This window comes from Bubalus kerabau, chromosome 23 (genome assembly GCF_029407905.1).
Source record: "Bubalus kerabau isolate K-KA32 ecotype Philippines breed swamp buffalo chromosome 23, PCC_UOA_SB_1v2, whole genome shotgun sequence".
NCBI classification, from domain to species: Eukaryota; Metazoa; Chordata; class Mammalia; order Artiodactyla; family Bovidae; genus Bubalus; species Bubalus kerabau.
The window spans coordinates 14915003-14939296 of NC_073646.1; the positions used below are offsets into that span (position 1 = coordinate 14915003).

Below are 24294 nucleotides of genomic sequence, written 5' to 3' on the forward strand. Positions count from 1 at the left end.
GGCTCCAGTTTCATCCACCTCATTAGAACTGATTCAAATGTATTCTTTTTAATGGCTGAGTAATACTCCATTGTGTATATGTACCACAGCTTTCTTATCCATTCATCTGTTGATGGACATCTAGGTTGCTTCCATGTCCTGGCTATTATAAACAGTGCTGCGATGAACATTGGGGTACATGTGTCTCTTTCCCTTCTGGTTTCCTCAGTGTGTATGGCCAGCAGTGGGATTGCTGGATCATAAGGCAGTTCTATTTCCAGTTTTTTAAGGAATCTCCACACTGTTCTCCATAGTGGCTGTACTAGTTTGCATTCCCACCAACAGTGTAAGAGGGTTCCCTTTTCTCCACACCCTCTCCAGCATTTATTACTTGTAGACTTTTGGATCGCAGCCACTCTGACTGGCGTGAAATGGTACCTCATAGTGGTTTTGATTTGCATTTCTCTGATAATGAGTGATGTTGAGCATCTTTTCATGTGTTTGTTAGCCATCTGTATGTCTTCTTTGGAGAAATGTCTATTTAGTTCTTTGGCCCATTTTTTGATTGGGTCATTTATTTTTCTGGAGTTGAGCTGTAGGAGTTGCTTGTATATTCTCGAGATTAGTTGTTTGTCAGTTGCTTCATTTGCTATTATCTTCTCCCATTCTGAAGGCTGTCTTTTCACCTTGCTAATAGTTTCCTTTGATGTGCAGAAGCTTTTAAGGTTAATTAGGTCCCATTTGTTTATTTTTGCTTTTATTTCCAATATTCTGGGAGGTGGGTCATAGAGGATCCTGCTGTGATGTATGTCAGAGTGTTTTGCCTATGTTCTCCTCTAGGAGTTTTAGAGTTTCTGGTCTTACGTTGAGATCTTTAATCCATTTTGAGTTTATTTTTGTGTATGGTGTTAGAAAGTGTTCTAGTTTCATTCTTTTACAAGTGGTTGACCAGAGTTCCCAGCACCACTTGTTAAAGAGATTGTCTTTAATCCATTGTATATTCTTGCCTCCTTTGTCAAAGATAAGGTGTCCATATGTGCGTGGATTTATCTCTGGGCTTTCTATTTTGTTCCATTGATCTGTATTTCTGTCTTTGTGCCAGTACCATACTGTCTTGATAACTGTGGCTTTGTAGTAGAGCCTGAAGTCAGGTAGGTTGATTCCTCCAGTTCCATTCTTCTTTCTCAAGATCGCTTTGGCTATTCGAGGTTTTTTGTATTTCCATACAAATTGTGAAATTATTTGTTCTAGCTCTGTGAAGAATGCTGTTGGTAGCTTGATAGGGATTGCATTGAATCTATAGATTGCTTTGGGTAGTATACTCATTTTCACTATATTAATTCTTCCAATCCATGAACATGGTATATTTCTCCATCTGTTAGTGTCCTCTTTGATTTCTTTCACCAGTGTTTTATAGTTTTCTATATATAGGTCTTTAGTTTCTTTAGGTAGATATATTCCTAAGTATTTTATTCTTTCCGTTGCAATGGTGAATGGAATTGTTTCCTTAATTTCTCTTTCTGTTTTCTCATTATTAGTGTATAGGAATGCAAGGGATTTCTGTGTGTTGATTTTATATCCTGCAACTTTACTATAGTCATTGATTAGTTCTAGTAATTTTCTGGTGGAGTCTTTAGGGTTTTCTATGTAGAGGATCATGTCATCTGCAAACAGTGAGAGCTTTACTTCTTCTTTTCCAATTTGGATTCCTTTTATTTCTTTTTCTGCTCCGATTGCTGTGGCCAAAACTTCCAAAACTATGTTGAATAGAAATGGTGAAAGTGGGCACTTTGAGTTTCTTATAGACAGGACTTCCCTGGTGGTTCAGGTGGTAAAGAATCCACCTGCCATGCAGGAGAGAATCCCTGGTTTGGGAAGATCCCCTGGAGAAGGGAATGGCTACCCAGTCTAGTATTCTTGCCTGGAAAATTCCATGGACAGAGGAGCCTGGTGGGCTGCAGTCCATGGGGTCGCAAAGAGTCAGACACAATTAAGCGACTATCACTTTCACTTTTTCTTTTAGATAACGTATCATTGGATTGTTATTTTCTATCCACTCTGCCAAAGTTTGCCCTTTACTTGATATACATAGACCATTTACATTTAAATTAATTACAGATGTGTTAGGGCTTCAATCTGCACCCAGTTCTACTGGTAATCATTATATACTTCATTATCATGCACTGATAAGTTACAAACAAGCACCAGTTATACTTAAGAATGTTTTGATGAAGCAGTAAGAATTATTAATTTTATCTGCTCTTGACTCTTGAGTACGTGTTTTATTTTTATTTTTTTATTTTTTCATTTTTATTTTGTTTATTAGCTATTTAAAATATTCATGTGTTTGCAAAGTCAAAACCTCAGTCAAAGTACAGCAGAAAAGTTTAGCTTTCATTCCTGTCTCTTCTCCTCTGTTTCCTCTCCCATCAGTACATTTTTGAAAAAATATTATTTCCTTGTTTATTTGGTTGTGCTGGGTCTTAGTTGTGGCATATGAGATCTAGTTCCCCGACCAGGGAATGAACCTGGGCCCCCTGCATTGGAAGTGCAGAGTCTTAGCCACTGGACCACCAGAGAAGTCCCAGTAAATACTTAAAACTGGATTTTGGGAGAATGGCATTGAAACATGTGAAATATCATGTATGAAACGAGTTGCCAGTCCAGGTTCGATGCACGATGCTGGATGCTTGGGGCTGGTGCACTGGGACGACCCAGAGGGATGGAATGGGGAGGGAGGAGGGAGGAGGGTTCAGGATGGGGAACACATGTATACCTGTGGCGGATTCATTTTGATATTTGGCAAAACTAATACAATCATGTAAAGTTTAAAAATAAAATAAAATTAAAAAAAAAAAAAAAAGAATATCTAGGACTCAAACTCCAGACTCAGGGAGCTGGCTGTGTGCACCCTAAAAAAAAAAATGGATTTTGACTTATCCCTCTTTAAAAAAAAATAAGCAAATACATATATTCTAGTATTTCCCATTTAAAAAATGTTCTGGATGACAGAATGGAAAGTACACATAAGCCTTTTTTTCTCATAGAGCATAATTTTTACTTGAAAGAATAAATGTGTTTTCTACTGTCATTTTTTCAGGCTTGAGTGTCAGTTTCTCAAAATGAGTGAAGAGAGCCTGTCATTTCAAGGAAAACAGCTGACGGTATCTGTTGCCAGTGATACAGCTTGAGCTTTCAGCAGATGATTAGGATTTTGGAAAACTTGCATCTGTTACCATGAATTTGACAACTTCCCAATACAAGACTTTTCTGGTGATATTGGTAGTAATGTAAATTAATGTAATTTTTATGATAAAACATGCCAACATTTGGAAGATTAGCCTAACTCAGTGAAACAGTATTTTCTAAATGACCAATATATGATATTACACAATCATGTTTGGTTAAAAGATCTTTTCAAGTGTTAGCCCAGTGGATTTTTAATGTAACAGAGTATAAAAAGTTCACTGATAAAGTTTTAGGTTCCATATTGCAACATTGTGGCTTACCTTGAAAAATCTACTCCAGCTTGAGTTTTGGTGTAGTAAAAAATAAGAAATTCACAATAATAATCTGAAAAGGCTATTCAAATCCTCCTCCTTTTGCTAACCATGTACCTGTGTAAGGCTGGATCTTCTTTCTGTACTCCAACCAAAAGAATATATCACAATAGACTGAATGTAAACCCAGATATAAAAATCCAGCTAGATATTAGATTTGCAAAAATGTAAAACAATGGTACTCACTGATGATATTTTTTTTGGAAGAGTTTTTTCATTAAAAACATGTTATTTATGTTATGTATAGCAATTATAGGATTGCTATAAATTATAGAATTTATAGCAATTATTTTTAAATGAAATAGTAAATATTTCTAAAATTTCTTAGGTTTAATTTATTATATAGTAAATATTGATAGGTACGGTATAAACAAAAGCTATATGGGTTCCCAATAATTTTCAGAAAATTCTCAAGAACTGTTGATATTTGGGGGCTTTTCAGGCAGCACTGGTGGAAAAGAACCTGCTTGTCAATTCAGGAGACTCAAGAGACCCAGGTTCAATCCCTGGGTTGGGAAGATCTCCTAGAGGAGGGCATGGCAACCCACTCCAGTATTCTTGCCTGGAGAATCCCATGGACAGAGGAGTCTGGTGGGCTGCATACAGTCCATGGGGTCACAAGCAATTGGACATGACTGAAGTGACTTAATGTTCACACACATTGATACATAGCATGAAATAGCTATCTAATTTTACATTTTCCACATGATGACGAGTTTCCCCGGTACTAGGGAATAGTCTACCCTGTCTCCACTGATTTGTAATGTAACCTCCTGCCTTTAGCACATTTCCATATGCATATAGATCTGTTCCTAGACTTCCTTTTTCTGTTACAGCTTTCTATTTGTCCATCCGTATGTCAATTCCACTCTGTCTTAATTACTACTGCACAATACTATTTTGCTCTCTGGGGAGAATTGACATTTATGATACAAGCCTTCCCATCCATGGTCATGGTATGTATTTCCATTTATTTGGGTCTTCTCTTTATGTCCTTCAATAAAGTTTTATTATTTTCTCTGCAAGAACTTCATATATTTGTTGAAGTCATTCCTATATTTTGTTTTATTGGCTATTATGATTTTTAATTAGTTTTATTGCAGTATAGAAATCTTCCTGATTTTGGATGTTAATCTTGTAACCAGAAGCTTTAACTTAAGTAGTTTATAGATACTCTTGAATTTTCTGTGTGGACAATCACAGCATCTGCAAATTAATGCTGTTTGATTCTATTTCTTACACTTATTTTTCCTTGTCTTATTGCAGAGGCTCACTCCGTAGGTATACTGGTACAGTGGTGGTGTTGCATTTTGTCAAATGCCATGATCTACTGAATTAGGATTTCTGATGATGGAAAAGAGTGCTTGTTACAGGTTGAGGTTATCTAATACGGTGGATAAGTAGCCTGTATGTGGCTAAGAGCATGGCTTTTAGAGTCAAATGATCTGAGTTCATGTTGTTGTTCTTTTTCTAACTGGGACCTTGGCAGTCACTTAACTTCTTACAGTCTTAATTATTTCATCTGTAAAATCAAAATAAAAATAGGGACTTATCGTATTGCTCTGCAGATTATATGAAACAAACATTAGTTTCTGCTTTGAAATCCTATGTGCTTGGACCACGACCTGCTTCTCACTTGGGTGGTGGTAGAGTTTTGTCAAGGCTATGCAGTTAGTGCTTTTCACTGCGCTTTCCTTCAGGTCAACCACACAGGTATCTCTTCTATCTTACGTTGAAGTTCAAGATAGAGATGCCCACTCTATAAATATTAATCTCTTTGTAGAGGCCCCTTGAAAGGAAGAAAAATATTAGGATTAAAGCAAACTTAAAATACCTTTCCCCAATCACCTACTACAGTTATTTGTTAAATCTTAAGAAGTCAGCCCCAACTTGAAAGGCCGAACTTGGAAATTCATTTGACCTTTTGGAAAGGCACTTTGGCAATATTTCAGTTCAGTTCAGTCGCTCAGTCATGTCTGACTCTTGGCAACCCCATGAATCGCAGCACACCTGGCCTCCCTGTCCATCACCAACTCCCGGAGTTCACTCAGACTCACATCCATCAAGTCAGTGATGCCATCCAGCCATCTCATCCTCTGTCGTCCCCTTCTCCTCCTGCCCCCAATCCCTCCCAGCATCAGAGTCTTTTCCAGTGAGTCAACTCTTTGCATGAGGTGGCCAAAGTACTGGAGTTTCAGCTTTAGCATCATTCCTTCCAAAGAAATCCCAGGGCTGATCTCCTTCAGAATGGACTGGTTGGATCTCCTTGCAGTCCAAGGAGTCTGGACTGCAAGAGTCTTCTCCAACACCACAGTTCAAAAGCATCAATTCTTCGGTGCTCAGCCTTCTTCACAGTCCAACTCTCACATCCATACATGACCACTGGAAAAACCATAGCCTTGACTAGACGGACCTTTGTTGGCAAAGTAATGTCTCTGCTTTTCAGTATGCTGTTTAGGTTGGACATAACTTTCCTCCCAAGGAGTAAGCATCTTTTAATTTCATGGCTGCAGTCACCATCTGCAGTGATTTTGGAGCCAAAAAAAATCAAGTCTGACACTGTTTCCCCTGTTTCCCCATCTATTTGCCATGAAGTGATGGGACCGGATGCCATGATCTTCGTTTTCTGAATGTTGAGCTTTAAGCCAACTTTTTCACTCTCCACTTTCACTTTCATCAAGAGGCTTTTGAGTTCCTCTTCACTTTCTGCCATAAGGGTGGTGTCATCTGCATATCTGAGGTTATTGATATTTCTCCCAGAAATCTTGATTCCAGCTTGTGTTTCTTCCAGTCCAGTGTTTCTCATGATGTACTCTGCGTAGAAGTTAAATAAGCAGGGTGATAATATACAGCCTTGACGTACTCCTTCTCCTATTTGGAACCAGTCTGTTGTTCCATGTTCAGTTCTAACTGTTGCTTCCTGACCTGCATACAAATTTCTCAAGAGGCAGATCAGGTGGTCTGGTATTCCCATCTCTTTCAGAATTTCCCACAGTTTATTGTGATCCACACAGTCAAAGGCTTTGGCATAGTCAATAAAGCAGAAATAGATGTTTTTCTTGAACTCTCTTACTTTTTCCATGATCCAGCAGATGTTGGCAATTTGATCTCTGGTTCCTCTGCCTTTTCTAAAACCAGCTTGAACATCAGGAAGTTCACGGTTCACATATTGCTGAAGCTCTATACAGTCAACAAAAACAAGACCAGGAGCTGACTGTGGCTCAGATCATGAACTCCTTATTGCCAAATTCAGACTTAAATTGAAGAAAGTAGGGAAAACCACTAGACCATTCAGGTATGACCTAAATCAAATCCCTTATGATTTTACAGTGGAAGTGAGAAATAGATTTAAGGGCCTAGATCTGATAGAGTGCCTGATGAACTACGGACTGAGATTCGTGACATTGTACAGGAGACAGGGATCAAGATCATCCCCATGGAAAAGAAATGCAAAAAAGCAAAATGGCTGTCTGGGGAGGCCTTACAAATAGCTGTGAAAAGAAGAGAAGCGAAAAGCAAAGGAGAAAAGGAAAGATATAGGCATCTGAATGCAGAGTTCCAAAGAATAGCAAGGAGAGATAAGAAAGCCTTCCTCAGCGATCAATGCAGAGAAATAGAGGAAAACAACAGAATGGAAAGGACTTGAGATCTCTTCAGGAAAATTAGAGACACCAAGGGAACATTTCATGCAAGGATGGGCTCGATAAAGGACAGAAATGGTATGGCAATATTTAGCAATAGCTTAAATGAACAGTCCTTTGATCTGGGTATTTCACTTTTAGAAATCTGTGTTATGCAAATATTTGCACAAATGCATGAAGTTCTCTGTAACAGACTTTCATTACAGCATTGTGTCTAGTAATGAAAATTTGTATCTATTCCCAGTGGTTGGTTACCTCTGGAGAGAGGGGTGGGGCTGAAGGAGAGGTGTTGGAGAAACTTTTTGCTTTTCTTAACATAGTTCTAGATTATTTGAATTTTCCACAATGAGTATTAATTCACATATTGCTTGTGTAATTATGCAATATCATCAGGACCTTGAAACAGATCTTCTGTGAAAGTCAGAAACATTTCTTTGCAGGATACAATGCATCACCATTAATTTGGCAAGATGTCTGCAATTCCCCAGTCTGCACCAAGGGCAGAGTGATCTTGAGTAAGAACAAGTCTTAAGAGAAGAAGAAAAGGAACTCAGGTCCCAATCATAGGAACCATCCAGAGGTGTGGGGTGGTGCTAAGGCAGCATCTTCTCTGTCTCTAAGGGAAAAAGTCTCTACCCAGACATGGATCAACTTGGGAGCCTTGATATGAATGCCTGAAATAGGACCCCAAGAGGTCAGCAGAGATGCTGTTCCTGCTGCCGGGGCTGGGAGTAGAGAGAAAGAAAACATTTTTGAATCTCATCAACCTCTATCGATTGGTTGGTAGCCTCTGGGAGAGGAGCCGGGTGGGGAAGGCTGAACCTGATGTGTTACATAATTTGAAAAGATGAACAGTGTAGTGTTCGTTGCAGCACTATTTACAATAGCCAAGACAGGAAAGGCAGCCTAAATGCCCATCAACAGAAATGAATAAAGAAGATGTGGTACATATACACAGTGGAATATTATTCAGCCATAAAAAGAATCAAATAATGCCATTTACAGCAACATAGATGGACCTAGACATTATCAAATTAAGTGAAGTAAATCAAAGACAAATATCTGATATGACTTATATGTGGAATCTAAAAAAATGATACAGATGAACTTGTCTATAAAGTAGAAACTGATTCATAGACTTCAAAAGCAAATTTATAGTTACCAAAGGAGAAAGGTTGGGTAGAGGGATAAATTGGGAGATTGGGATTGACATATGCACACTGCTATATGTAAAACAGATAACTGACAAAGACCTACTGCATAGCACAGGGAACTCTACTCAATATTCTACAATAGCCGATATGGGAAAATAATGGATATATGTATATGTATAAATGAATCACTCTGCTGTACACCTGAAACTAACACAATGTTAAGAAAGAGAGAGAAAGAAGCTGGTTACTTTCCACGAAGAACAGCATGGACCGGAGGCCAGCCCATATTTCAAGGGCAGCAGAGGAAACAGCCCAGGACTCACCGCTCCCTCCAGTTTCACACCTGGAGGAGGATACCGCTGACAGGGAGCGAAGGGAGACAACTTCCAGGGGCTGTGATGTAGGAGTCCCCTACAGGGGGACTTTAAAAATAGCCTGCATTTCTAGTTACAAAATTAATACATGTACATAATAATAATAATATAATAATTTTACTGAGCATTTGTCCCATACCAGATACTGTGCTTTAAGATTTATATGCAATATCTCACTTGGTATTTATAACAAATTGAGGAGAGCAGTCCTCAAATTATTTTCTTCATTTTATAGACATGGAAAAATTACCATCACTGACTCAGTGGGCATGAGTTTGAGCAAGCTCTGGGAGATGGTGAAGGACAGGGAGGCCTATTGTACTGCAGTCCATGGGATCACAAAGAGTCCAACATGACTGAGCAACTGAACAAACAAATAAATACACACATATATATGTGTATATATGCATACATATATGGGCTTCCTTAGTGGCTCAGGTGGTAAAGAATCTGCCTGCAATGCAGGACACCTGGGTTTGATCCCTGTGTGAGGAAGATCCCCTGGAGAAGGGAATGGCTACCTACTCCAGTATTGTTGCCTGGAGAATTCCACAGGCAGAGGAGCCTGGCTGGCTACAGGCCATGGGGTCCCAAAGAGTTGGACATGGCTGAGTGACTGACACTTTCACTTCACTTTCACATACATATATAGATAGAAAAAACTCATACACATTACTACCTTTCAAAGAAAATCAACAGTGTGATGCATGTTTTTCTAGTAAGTTTTCCATATATTTTTTCCAATGCAACTGATACCTATTTATTTTTTCATGTCTTTCCTTTTTAGCGTTATACTGTGTTTGCATCCTTGACTTATCAAATGTTCTTCAATAACTTAATTTTAACCAGCCCCTACAGAGCTGAACATCTGACATTGCCAGTATTTCACTGTTATAAGAATGTTGTCGTGAGTATATATCCTAGTGGGCTAACATCTGATTATTCTTTTGTGAAGACCATAGAAGGTCTTTTTTTTTAAATTGTGGTACACCTGAAATATATGAGTTTCAGGTGTTCAACACAGTGAGTCAATATTTGTATATATTGATTGCTAAATGATCACTACCAGAAATCTAGTTAACTTCTGTCACCACACTGTTATACATTTTTTCCCTTACAAGTGAGAGCTTGTAAGATATATGCTCTTCAGTTCATTTCAGTCCAGTCACTCAGTCGTGTCCGACTCTTTGCGACCCCATGAATCGCAGCATGCCAGGCCTCCCTGTCCATCACCAACTCCCGGAGTTCACTCAGACTCAGGTCCATTGAGTCAGTGATGCCATCCAGCCATCTCATCCTCTGTCGTCCCCTTCTCCTCCAGCCCCCAATCCCTCCCAGCATCAGAGTCTTTTCCAATGAGTCAACTCTTTGCATGAAGTGGCCAAAGTATTGGAGTTTCAGCTTTAGCATCAGTCCTTCCAATGAACACCCAGGACTGATTTCCTTTAGAATGGACTGGTTGGATCTCCCTGCAGTCCAAGGGACCCTCAAGAGTCTTCTCCAGCACCACAGTTCAAAAGCATCAATTCTTCGGTGCTCAGCTTTCTTCACAGTCCACCTCTCACATCCATACATGACCACTGGAAAAACCATAGCCTTGACTAGACGGACCTTTGTTGGCAAAGTAGTGTCTCTGATTTTTAATATGCTGTCTAGGTTGGTCATAACTTTCCTTCCAAGGAGTAAGCGTCTTTTAATTTCATGGCTGCAGTCGCCATCTGCAGTGATATATGCTCTTAGCAACTTTCAAATATGCAATCCAGCACTATTAGCAATGTTCACTATGTTGTACATTGTGTCCCCAGGATTTATTTATTTTCTAAGTGGAAGTTTGTACTTTTTACCACTTTCACTCATTTTACCCTCCTCCCACCCCTGGATAAATTCTTCTAATTTATTTGAGAGTCTGTGCTCTTCCCTCTTCTAGAGACACTTGAGCAGGGTTAAGAGCAGACTAATACGAGTTTGATTCCCAGCTCTCTGCTGCTTACCACCTGTGCCTCCTTGAACAAGTCACTTCCTCTTTCTGAGCCTGGCTTTCCCATCTGTTAGCAGGGCTAATGTAACATTTACTGATAATTTAATGATGCAGCAGCCTTTTCCTAGACCTCGAAAATCTCCTTCACCCTCTTCTGCCTCCCAGTCTCCACAGGACAAGACCCAACCCATCCTTCATGGTCTGGTTCCAAAGCCACCCCTGCTATGATGTCTTTGGTATCTTTCTGGCTAGAATTATGTTCTTGATTTTTTTAATTGAGATAAAATTCACATAAAATTAGCCATTTAAAAAACTGACGTATGGTTGATTTACAGTGTTGATTTCTGCTGTACAGCAAAGTGGTTCAGAGAATTAATCATCTTATTTATTTAAGATGTGTTTTGATTTTTAAATTTATTTATTTTTATGTTTTAATTTATTAATATTAAATATAAAATTATTTACTTTATATATTTAGTGTATTTATTAAATGTGTAAAATAAGTTAAGATTTATTTAAGATGTGGCACACTTTTGACTGGGCCACTCAGCCTGTGAGATCTTAGTTCCCTAACCAGGGATGAGCCAGCACCCCCTGCATTGGCAGCACAGAGTCTTAACCACTGGACCACCAGAGAAGTCCCAGAAAACTAACCATTTAAAAATGTTTGTCCCACTGCTGGGCATACACACCAAGGAAACCAGAATTAAAAAAGACAGTGTACCTCAATGTTCATCACAGCACTGTTTACAATAGCCAGGACATGGAAGCAACCTAGATGTCCATCGGCAGATGAATGGATAAGAAAGCTGTGGTACATATACACAACGGAATATTACTCAGCCATTAAAAAGAATACATTTGAATCAGTACTAATGAGGTAGATGAAACTGGAGCCTATTATACAGAGTGAAGTAAGCCAGAAAGAAAAATACCAATACACTATCAGATCAGATCAGATCAGATCAGTCGCTCAGTCGTGTCTGACTCTTTGCGACCCCATGAATCGCAGCATGCCAGGCCTCCCTGTCCATCACCAACTCCCGGAGTTCACTGAGACTCACGTCCATCAAGTCAGTGATGCCATCCAGCCATCTCATCCTCTGTCGTCCCCTTCTCCTCCTGCCCCCAATCCCTCCCAGCATCAGAGTCTTCTCCAATGAATCAACTCTTCGCATGAGGTGGCCAAAGTACTGGAGTTTCAGCTTTAGCATCATTCCTTCCAAAGAAATCCCAGGGCTGATCTCCTTCAGAGTGGACTGGTTGGATCTCCTTGCAGTCCAAGGGACTCTCAAGAGTCTTCTCCAACACCACAGTTCAAAAGCATCAAGTCTTCGGCACTCAGCCTTCTTCACAGTCCACCTCTCTCACCCATACATGACCCCAGGAAAAACCATAGCCTTGACTAGATGAACCTTTGTTGGCAAAGTAATGTCTCTGCTTTTGAACATGCTATCTAGGTTGGTCATAACTTTCCTTCCAAGGAGTAAGCATCTTTTAATTTCATGGCTGCAGTCACCATCTGCAGACTAATGCATATATATGGGATTTAGAAAGATGGTAACGATAACCCTGTATGTGAGACAGCAAGAGACACAGATGTATAGAACAGACTTTTGGGCTCTGTGGGAGAAGGTGAGGGTGGGATAATTTGAGAGACTAGCATTGAAACATGTATATTATCATATGTGAAATAGATTGCCAGTCCAGGTTCATTCGATGCATGAGACAGGGTGCTCAGGGCCGGTGCACTGGGATGACCCTGAAGGATGGGATGGGAAAGGAGGGGATGTTCAGGATGGGAAACACATATACACCCATGGCTGATTCATGTGAATCGTGAATGTATGGCAATGTATGGCAAAAACCACTACAATATTGTAAAGTAATTAGCCTCCAATTAAAATAAATAATTTAAAAAAAATGTATTATTCAGTGGTATTTAGTATGTTCATAATGTCTACAACCATTGCCTCTAATTAGTTCCAAAACATTTTTGTCACCTGAAACCCACACCTATTCAACAGTCACCCATCCCTCCCCCAACCCCTAGAATAATCTTTCTGTCTCTGTGGATTTACCTATTCTCGATATTTCATATGAAATATCCACATATTTCATAGCCAAACGCTATGTGGCCTCTATGTCTAGCTTCTTTCACCATTTTTACTTTTGGACGACTGAAATATTTTTTCTACATGCGTTTTCTCTCTTGTCTCATAAATTTCTCCCTCCCCCATGGGCTTCAAAGCCCCCCTACTCCAGGACACTCTCTTGTCTATTCTGCAGACCTCCCACATCCAGCAGTGGCCTTGCCCAAAGGAAGCCCTGAACACACTTTGGCTGAACTGAATGGGAAGTGTAGCCCTGAGTGTGTTCCCCTGGCCCAGCTGCTGAAGAATCCAAGAAACGAGACTTCCCTGGCAATCTAGTGGTTAAGACTCTATGCTTCCACTGCAGGGGGCACATCCATCCCTGGTCTGGGAACTGAGATCCCTCCCGCCATGAGGCCAACAATTAAATCAAGGAAAAGAATTGGAGGAAGACACAGGCAAAGGATAAATCATCATTCCCTGCAGTTAATCCTGAGGGGTTGGCTTTTTTGCCAACCCCTGCAGAATCCCACTGGAGTACTCTTAGAACAAACACCCAGAAAAATAACTTCAGTGTCCCAGCTGAGACATAGTTAAAGATGATCTGTGGGCAAGGTAGAGATCCTTGTCCTAACAGGAGGCTGCCCCTTTCTGGCTCGTGTTCTTTCTATGGCTCCCCATTGCCCTCACCTTGGTTACTGCGTGAAGAGTGAATTGTTGGGGGTTACAAATGAAACTGTGGCAGCTCTAGAAATTGTTCAGATGGTGGGCTGCAGATGAGTCACGAGATGGCAGGCAGTGAATGGTTTTGGAATATGATTTAGAAGTACAGGCACACCTTGGAGATACTGCAGTTTGGGTTCCAGACCAATAAAGTGAGTTTTTTGTTTCCCAGTGCATATCAAGATTATGTTTACATTATACCCTAGTCTGTAAGGGCTTCTCCGGTGGCTCAGATGGTAAAGAACCCACCTGCAATGTTGGAGACCTGGGTTCAGTCCCTGGGTTGGGAATATCCCCTGGAGAAGAACATGGCAACCCTCTCCAGTATTCTTGCCTGGAGAATCCCCACGGACAGAGGAGCCTGGGCTACAGTCGATAGGGTTGCAAAGAGTCAGACATGACTGAGCGACTAAGCACACACCACACACAGAGTCTGTAAACTGTGCAATAGCATTACGTCTAAGAAGCAGTATCCGTGTTATTGTTCAGAAGCCCGGTTGTGTCCAACTGTTTGCAACCTCATGGACTACAGCAGGCTAGGCCTCCCTCACCATCCCCTGAAGTTTGCCCAAGTTCATGTCCATTGCATCAGTGATGCCATCCAGCCATCTCATCCTCTGATGCCCTCTTCTCCTTCTGCCTTCAGTCTCTCTCAATATCAGGGACTTTTCCAATGAGTTGGCTGTTGGCATCAGATGACCAAAATACTGGAGCTTCAGCTTTAGCATCAGTCCTTCCAATGAGTATTGAGGGTTGATTTTAATCTCATGACTCCCACTTGGCTAATTTGCCCAGACCTGAACGATTATTATGGCAGGAGAGAGGGTAAGAGGTGGTGATGGAATATTTTAGTTGACCAGGTTCTGGATCACATGCCCAGTCCCCCAGATGGAAATCAAAACACAGATGCTGGCTGGGGAAAGAACAGACATAATTCAGAGGCCACTGATTCAAGGTCAGAGGCTTAATTTTGACCTTGCCATTGGTTAGCAAATCTCCTCATGTTGCCCATCTATAAAGGGAATCATTGCACCCATTCAAATACCAATTACTACCACCCTGGGAAGCCATCACTTTCTTTTTTATCTCACTTGCCTAATCTTCTCAGAGAAGCATTTGGATTTTCTCCAAACCATTTCTACCTTCAGAAATGTGACTTATGAAGAAATTAGGCAACTGCCTTTTACTTTCACCCCAGTCATTGGCACAGTGGTAAAGAATCCTCCTGCCAGTCCAGGAAGCTGAAAGAGAAGTGGGTTCAATCCCTAGGTCAGGAAGATCCCCTGGAGGAGGAAATGGCAGCCCACTCCGGTATCCTTGTCTGGAGAATTCCATGGACACAGGAGCCTGGCGGGCTACAGTCCGTAGCGTCACAAAGAGTAGGACACGGCTGAGTGAGCACGATGAAGATGAGCGTCATTTCAGCAACTGGTTCTGAGACACTGTTTATCTCCCTCCCTCAGCTTCATCCCAGGTAAAACTGCCATTTCAAGCTGTTTCATTGGAGGGAGATGGAGAAGAATGCATCTTTTCAGAGAAAAAAAGAAGACACAGCAAATAAGAAAAAGTAAACTGAAGCCGAAAACCAATTTGTTGACTCCCGGCTGTCCAGTACCGCATTTTAGGCATCTTCAGCTAGTCCTTCCGCCTACAAAGCAGTGATTCCTGGGAGCTGGCCTAGTTAATGCCCAACTAAGGAAATAATTAGAAATCCAGCAAACCCATTATTTCAGAGGCCCATGCTGATGATTCAGAGAATATGAAAACTGGAAGAGTGTTTTTCCCTTCATTGGGGTACGTTTGAGGATTCTTTTGGTTGTAGGTAATTGAAACTCATTCAGTTAGCCAAAGGGGAATATTATGTAAGGGTCCTGGGTTAGGATTCTGGTATTAGGATTCTCCAGAGGAACTCATTAGGAAATATATGTTTAAAAAAAGAGTTGTAAAGAATTGGTTCCTGTGATTATGGAAGCTGAGAAGTCTCACGATCTGCCATCTGCAAGCTGGAGACTCAAGAAAGCCAGTCTGAGTGTGGAGGAAGCCTCAGAACCTAGGAAGCTGATGATACAAATACCAGTCAGAGGGCAGGAGACTATGAGAGGAGACGTCCCAGCTCAGTCAGTGAAGCAGGGGAAAAAGAGGTGAGCTCGTCTTTTCTTCTGCCTTTTGTCTATTCAGGTCTTTCAGGAACTGAATCCTGCCAGTCCTCATGGGGAAGGCAATCTACTTTACTGAGTCCACCCATTCAAATGCTAATCTCATCCAGAAACACCCTCACAGACACACCCAGAAATAATGTTTAATCAGGGCACAGTGGCCCACTCAAGTTGACACTAAAATTAACCATCATGGGGGTGCCTCACAAAACCCAGGGTGGAGAAGTGCTGGAATTCAGGAAGGGACTAGAATGTGTTGTGAATCAGGGAGCTCCCTTCCTCCACGTCCGTTTCTCTTTATATCTCTCTCATTCGTCTCACACTGCAGAGGGGCTTTTTCTGGTTTTCGGAACTTGTGGCAAACAGCTTATGTTGTTGCTGTTTTAATATTTATTTGGTTGCTCTGGGTCTTAGTTGTGATGTAGTTCCCTGACCAGGGGTCTAACCTGGGGCCCCTACATTGGGAGCTCGGAGTCTTAGCCACTGGACCACCAGGGAAGTCCCTACCAGGCTTCTGTTTTAAGACAGCAGTCAGATTGAGGCTGGAATCATAATCTCAATACTCAAGTCTCATAGAAGGAGCCTATTGGTCCACGTGGGTCAGATGTCCACACCTGGGCCAATCAGATGTGGGAAACTGGAGAGAGCTGGGGCTTATGTTCTCTGAACGTGACCATGTGGAAGGCTCAGAGAAAAGACGTTTTTCACAAAAGCTGGAATTCTAAGAAGTTAAGAAAGAAAAGTGCGTGCTACATTGTGCTACTAATTAAACTTCAGACTGTAGTGTGTTGATGAAAAATTAATCAGTAGTCAATCTAAGAAAAAGGTGGGAAATTTTACTGGAGCCAACCTGAGGGTGATAACCTGGGAGACAGTCTTTTAGAAAGCTCTGAGGAATGTTCTGCTGTTAGTGGTCAAAGCACAGTTAGGAAAATTAAGCATCAAATGATGCATTACTGACGGTTTACACAATCCAGATCTACATGAGCAAAGTGAGCAGCAGGTCGTGGGTCATCAGGGCCCTTCCAAGATAAAGAAGGGAGTTTGTCTCCCAAGGAGGTCTGATTAGTGCAGATTCGAAACATACACTAAAGGGTAGGGAGGAGGCCCAAATGGGCAGAGAACAATTTTGTGTTTAAATTTTCTTGTCTTACCATAAAATATGACTTTTGTCTCACCAGGTGGAATCTCATTACCTTCATCTATTTTTTTTGTTGTTGTTGAAAAAAAAAAAAAAATTGAGCTTGTGAAATTTTAGGTCCCCATTCCCCAATCAAGAGATTGAAGCTGGGCCCCAGCAGTGAAAGCGCTGAGTCCTAGGCACTGCAGGGCCTGGGAAATCCCTCCTCATCTCTTTTAAATAAAGCTGAGATTGGGACTTCCCTGGTGGTCCAGTGGTTAAAAAATCTGCCTTGCAATGCAGGGGACATGGGTTTGATTCCTGGTTGGGGAACTAAGATCCCACATGCTGCAGGGCCACTAAGCCTGCGCCCTGCAACTACTGAAGACTTTGAGCTCTGGAACCTGTGCTCTGCAAGAAGAGAGCCAGCCTTGTGAGGGATGTCACAATGAAAGAGCCCTCACAATGAAAATGGAGATGCTGCATGCCGCAACTAAGACCCAATGCAGCCAAATAAATTAATATTTTAAAATGTGTCTTTAAATAAAGCTGAGATAGTCTACACCACAGTGTAGTTCAATTTAGGGGACCAGTTTATAGGGGTTTGAATCCTGGCCCCAGTATTTGCTGGCTGTGTGACTGTAGGCAAATTACTCAACCTGCCTCTGTGCCTTGGTTTATTCATCTGCCAAATGGGTAGAATAATAGTATCTATCCTGTACAGTGGTTGGGACCATTAAACGTGTGAATGTAAGTAAAATGTTCAGACTCTGCCTGGCAAATAGTAAAGGCTTAATAAATAATAGGTATTGTTCTTCTTACTCTAAAGTTCATTTTAGTTATGGCTTATATTAGTTCTTAGATTATTAAAAAAATAGAAGTTGCTAGAAATATACTTTTCACAGTTAGGGGAAAATAATCATTACTGAAATTGAATATATCATTGCTGTTGCCTTTGGGATTATTTTTTGAGTTCTGAATAGTACTTCTGGTTTATAACCTTAACATGGAGTTTCTTCTAAACAAGTTTCTATAAATAATTAGCAATTCTTTTCCTCATTTTTTTTACTTGGCAAGAAAAGCCAATCTTTTGGACATGTTTCTCTGTGTAAGTTTGGAACTTAAACCTCTTAATAGCCTAGTTTATAAAAGGCAAGTTACAGAATCTCTTTTGTCTAAAGGATCCTTTAGGACAGAGGTCTGCAAACCTTCTCCTAACAGGCTAGTAGTAAATATTTTTGTCTTTGAAGCCAGATGGTCTCTATTCCAACCATTCAGCTCTGTTGTAGTGTGAAAGCAGCCATAGATAATACATAAACAAATGGAAATGGCTTCATTCCAATAAAGCTTTATTTAGGGACACTGAAATGTGAATTTTGTGTAGTTTTCACATGTCACAAACTATTTGTTTTCTTTTGATTTTTCTTCCTCCAATATTTAAAAAAAATGTAAAAACCATCCTTAGCTCACAGGCTATACAAATACATTGGTGGGCTGGATTTGGTCCATGGGCTGTAGTTTGCGACCCCTGACCTAGGAAGCAGTTGTGTTGGCATTTTTGACTATGGACAAGGGGAAACACAAGGACTGCCCGGGATCCACAGCCCTGTTACCACAGCAGTATTTTCACTCTCTGCCGCTCCTTCTTACACATTTCTCTTAGAAGATGTGGAGTATTTGTGTGACCTGGTTATATGCAACAGAAAACTCAAACTGCTTAAGCAAAAAGAGGATGCACTGGGTTCTGTTCCTCCAGGAGAAGTTGATCCAGGATTCCTCTGTTTTTCTCCATCTCTTGGCTCTTCTTCTTTCTGTGAAGATTTGCTCTCAGGATCCATGTGATGACTGGTCCATGGCCAGCAGAAACCAGGCCAAGTTTCTCCTCCTCCAAGAGTTCACACAAAAGCTCGGGACCTGATTACCTGTGTTTTGTTATGGAGCTTCATGTCCATCTGAACCAGCTCTGTGCCTGGGGGAACAGAACACCACACCCAGGCAGGGTCAGCCCCAAGAATCCCCAGGATTGTTACCTGCATCAGATTCCCAACTAAAATGGGAGTCCACTCACCAAGGAAAGGTGACCAGGTGCTGGGAGGCAAAAATCAACAAATGTCCACTTCCCACTGGGGATATCACAATATGACATTTAGAATTGGAATGCCTTGAACAAAGTGGGTGGGCGAGCTGCGTGGAGCAGGAAGTTGCTCCTCACACCCCGTCTTCTGAAAGGGATGCCTGCCTTTCCTTTGGCAGATTCTCTCTGCAGGTTCCAGTTTCTCCTGGAACAGACTTTCTAGGCTTGACAAACCCAAAGCTACTGAATGCTGTAGATTTCATTTTCTGTGCAATCAGGTGGTCTAGACTCTCAGCACTCAGTTGATTGAGATTCTGTTTCGGGGAAGCAGTGATATGAATAGCTAACGTCCTGGCTCAGCCACTCACTCGTCTCAGTAAAAGCAGACAGTGCCACACTCTCTAACCAAGCTCAAAATAGCTGTTTCCTGACGTGGGCTCTTGGTGACTCACAGTGGAGTTTTCCAGTCTTGGGGGTATGATGACTCTTTCCTCTGCTCCTTTCCACACCACAGAGTCTAATTTTTCCTACCTTTCCCCAAATATCATTTGTCACCTCCAGGTTATCCCTTGGGACAACTTCATTCTGATCTTGTTTTTCTTTTGCCTTCAGCAACCCACTCCAGATTCAGCATCTTTTTTCCCTCTCTATCACCAGATAAGTGTGTGGCCCTCAGTTACTTGCATCCAGTTTGGAAGTGCCAACGTGTTGGAAAGGGAAAAAAATCGTTTTCCTCTGCCCATCTCGGACTCCCTGGCTGCAGCCCTGTAAATGAAACGGACAAAATAGAAAAACAGTGAAGTTTATTAACATGTGCAATCACACATATACCTGGGAGCACTCAATGATGAGTAGCTCATCAGGGTGGTTAGAACTCGGGCTGATACAGAATCTTCACAGAAGAACGATACATTTTTAGGGAAGTGACAAGACAAGAAAAGGGACTTTGAGTTTCTAATGGGAAGGTAGGTAGATGGGGGAAAGTAATGCAGGATAAGGATTGGTTAGTCTTTAAGTTTATCGTATAGATTCCTCTGGAGACATTGCCAGGCTGATGAAGATCTAGAGTTGTTTCCACTGATTAGTTTCTCTCCCCCCTGGTACAGAAGGGAGATTTATAATTTTATAAATGTATAACCTTTATTATAATTTATAATAAATTTAAATTTATTACCTCTATACAATTTATAAAGGTATATATAATATATACCATTATATATATATATATATATAAGTTACACAATTTATGACCTTTATTATAAATTGATATCCTGCTTTTAGGCAAATTGAAAAAAGTAGGGAGCTTTTCTTGTACCTTTTTTTTTTCCCTCAGTTGCTTTCAGCTAATAATCCTTATGGGAAAGGGACTGTTTTGGGGTGACATATTCTGTTATCCTTCACACAGGACCCTCAGAACACACTCCAGTCCTAACTGGGGCCTGGGCCAATATTTCAGTCCCCATCTTATGTACCTGGGTGTGTGTGTATGTGCCCCCAAAATGCTCAACCTCCCAGCCACCTGTCTGCCACACCCCAGATCAGACAGCCCTATCTGTGGGAACAGGATGGCCAGCAACTGTAGGGCTGAATCACCTTCTGCAAAAGTCCACAGAGAGTGGGAGCTACAGAGGTGACTGTGGCTGAGCCGGAAGAAACAGCTGGCATCTGCATAACAGCAGTTGTGTGCTTTTTGATTGCATTTATTTTATTTTATTGTGTTTATCGATCTCTTGCTATGACTGAGCCCTCGATTAAGCACTTTGCATATATTATGCTGCATTTAATCCTCCAATTCTCTGAAGCAGTTGCAGGAAGCTGATCTTCCTACCTCTATGCCTGCTCCCTACCTTTACACCTTCTATCACGGAAGACAGCAGTCTTATCTCTCCCCTGCTTAGAATTCTTCTGTAGGTCAGTCACGGAGAATAAAATCCAGCTTTCCACCAGCCTTGCATTATCTGGCCCCTTCCTGTCTCACCATCATGTCACACCCTCCCCTGTTCTCATTTTGTTCCACCCACACTGACCTTATCTCTGTTCATGAACATCAAGCTTGTTCTGTCTCACGGCTCCTGCACTTGCTGTTCCATCTGACGGTAACATCCTTTCCTTCTGTCTTCCCAGGCCAGCTCCTCTTGATCATTTAATGTCAGCTCAAATGTCACTTTCTCAAAGAGGTCTTCCCCAGCCACACTGTTTGAAGGAGCCGCCATCAATTACCAGCCCATAACCATATTTTACTCTCCACATAGTCCAGTCGACTTAAAGGCTGTTTATCTTTTTTACTTGCAGCCCATCTTCTCCACTGGGATGAATGCTGCGTGTCTCTGTGCCTAGAGCCTAGAACATTGTTTGGCCTAGGGTAGGTTTGGTGAATATATGAAGAGCCCCCCAGACCTTTTGAGGCTATGTCATTTGCCCAGGGTCCCACAGAAGAATGACCCCCTTCACGGGGGTTGAGCCTTGCATGTTCAAAAGGGAGGCCAGAGAGAATAAAACTCTGTGCTTATGAAATAAATCCCAACTGGCTGAAATCTTGGCAAGCTTTTGTGTCCAGTTTTTTGGCATCTTCAGCTTTTTTGAACTGATGCTTGAACTCGAATGCTCAGATTTTGAATCTCTTGCCGGGTTGCTGGCCCTACCCACACCCCCAGTTCTGGCTGAGACATGCAGGAAGTTCTGGGTTTGTGATCCACTGACTTGTGATCCTCTTCATCTTCCAATGTAGGAATTTTTTTTCTATTTATAAAAATAATACCATACTCTGCCCTCAAGGAAGTGGGCATAACTCCCCATCCTGTAAATGTGGGCTGTGCTTATTGATGTCCTTCCAAAGAGGATGGTATGGAAAGGAGTAGGGGGAGAAACCTAATAAACATGACCTCAGCTATGAGATCGGGGTCAGGATCAAGAGTGACCTGGATCAAGAGTAACCTTTAGAGCATGTGTCCTTGACAGAAGGCAAGGAGAATGGCACTCTCGCTCTATGATCTTCCTCCAAAAACTCATAGCCCCAGTCCAGTCATCAGAGAAACATCAGGCAGATCCCAGTGGAGGGACATTCAGCAAAACACCTGACGACTACTCCTTAAAATTGTCACGGTCATCATCAAAAGCAAGGACATTCTGGGACTTTCCTGGTGATCCAGGTGCTAAGACTTAGCACTCCAGAGTCTCTTGTTCAACACCTGGTCAGGGAAATAGATCCTACATGTTGCAATTAAGATCCAGTGCAGCCAGATAAATAAATACATATTATTAAAAAAAAAAAAAAATGAGACCAGTCTGAGAAACTGTCTCAACCAAGAGAAACCTAAGGAGACACGATGACTAAATGTCACGGGGTGTCCTGGATGGGATCCTGAAACGCAGAAATGAGGACAGTAGGTAAAAACCAAGGAAGTGTGGGCAAAGTGTGACCTTTCGTAAAAAAAAACAAAACAAAACTGAGTATTTCCGGCCCTGGTGTTTTTGCCTGTGGCCTTTCTGTATAGGATTTTATCTTGCCTCTCACACTGGACTTTCAATCCGGCAAGTCCATTTCAATGTTTGTGTCTTTTCTTCTTCTGCCATAATCTGACTCTCCCTCTGGTTTCCCAGTTTACAATCCTGTTGGTGAACACTGAACGTGACCCACTCATGCTCTCACAAAGCCCATAAGTAGGCTTCCCTGGCTGGTTTTCTTTGACCCTCGAGCATCCTGAATCCCAGGCAAACCACTCAGATAAGAATTTATCCTAGGCTGTTCCTCATTCTCAAACTTTCTGAGTTAAAATTATGTTCTCCAAGCAGTTTATGTCTCCAGTTAAGTTTCCAGGCAGAGAGAGATGAAATGAGCCACATGATTTTAAGGCTAAGCAATTTTTAAAAACTGAAATATTACTTTAAACAGTCTCAATTTATATTCCTGTAGATTCCAATCATCTTAGCCCACCAAGCGGGCTTTTAAGCAGCACCATCTGGTTCTCTACCCACCCTTGTGTGACCCAGGCCCTCTGCTTACTTCTGAATTGGTTTGAAAATTGGAAGTGTGAGGGAGCCTTACTAAAAGATACATGATTCACAGCTCAGGATAGATTCGTAATTGTCTATATTCATGAAGTTGTTCTGAGATTTCAGGGCTGGAGGACATTAAAAAAAAAAGAACTTTGAATAATAGGATGAACCTACAGAAATGCCAAAAAGCATTAGTTGTTTTTATGCCGTTTTAATTGGACAGTTACCTTATTGTTATTATAGGGTTATCGATTTCCATGGTTTTAACTCAGCATTCCTAACAGTTCCCTCTGAATTAGAGAGAATACTTTGTTCTCTGGTAGGGTCTCAGAGGACCTCAGAAACCAAGCTGAGCCCTTCTGCTTGGGGTTGGAGAAATATGACAGAGCCACTTGGTGACTCATTGAGGGTCACTTAGAAGGGAAAGTATGACATTACAGATTGTTAAATAAACTGCCAGAACTCATGTGTCACCCTCCTTCAAAGCCCCACTCTGGAAATATTGCACACACATCATTCAAATGGAAACCTCTCTTGGGGACCACAATCCCAATCCATGTTGAGGTCTTGTGAGCACCCTTAATGGTGATAAGCAACTTTTGTCTTGGAGAGGGAGTTTCATTTTTGGAAAAGTCATTCTGAGACAGGTGGTGCAAATAAAGTAAGTAATCAAATCTTGTGAATATAAAAAAGTGAATATAGGTGTGTTAAACTCTTTTGTCTGGAATGGCTCATAAATTTATTTGAAAGCAGTGATCAAAGAAGAGTTTGCTTATTGATCCCTCTCCTTATTCCAGAAAGGATTGAATCATCATATAGCTGTCTAATAAAAGTTTTAAAAGGCTTGAGGAATGTTAGGATTATAGAAGCATTCTGAGGTAATTCCTTGAAGGATAATATTTATGACCCCATGGACTGTAGCCTGCCAGGCTTCTCTGTCCATGGGATTCTCCAGGCAAGAATACTGGAGTGGGTTGCTGTTTCCTTCTCCAGGAGATCTTCCCAACCCAGGGATCTAACTTGGGTCTCCTGCATTGCAGGCAGAGTCATTACCATTTGAGCTACCAGGGAAGCCCTTATTCTAGAATAGTTGCTTAAAAATTTTTTTTTTACATTACCTTAATATCACCTCCCATTCCCTTCCCTCCAGACCTAAGGCTAGTTTTGTCGACGATGCTGGTGGGACATAGTGCTTCTCGTTGTCCTTGGGTGGGCATGGAATGGGATGGTGTAAGAGGTAAGGAATTCCCATTAAAGGGAGTTCTGGGGAAGGAGCTAAAGTTGGGGCAGGAGCTCCTGGGGCTGATCTCTTCTGTCCTTCCCTGTCTCCAGCTTCAGCTGTGGTGTTGGTCTGAGATTGTCTGGTTTCTCTTTAATGTCGGTGATGCTGCTGCTGCTTCTGATGGTGACGGTGGTGATGATGGTAGGGATGATGGGGATGATGGT

The 24294-nt window shown here is 41.5% G+C and overlaps 1 protein-coding gene, 1 long non-coding RNA gene and 1 other non-coding gene across 3 annotated transcripts in view; 1 reads left to right on the forward strand and 2 right to left on the reverse strand.

Annotated features, from left to right (window-relative positions):
• BMERB1 (bMERB domain containing 1) overlaps window positions 1-24294 on the forward strand; it is a 145282-nt gene that overhangs the window by 46414 nt on the left and 74574 nt on the right. The gene's annotated exons all lie outside the window — the stretch shown is intronic.
• TRNAG-UCC (transfer RNA glycine (anticodon UCC)) lies at window positions 2487-2559 on the reverse strand. Its single transcript has one exon. It is a non-coding gene; the product is annotated as a tRNA-Gly (tRNA).
• On the reverse strand, window positions 18111-18893 carry LOC129637724 (uncharacterized). Its single transcript, XR_008707560.1, has 2 exons — window positions 18847-18893; window positions 18111-18747 (listed from the first exon to the last, which is right to left on the reverse strand). It is a non-coding gene; the product is annotated as an uncharacterized LOC129637724 (long non-coding RNA).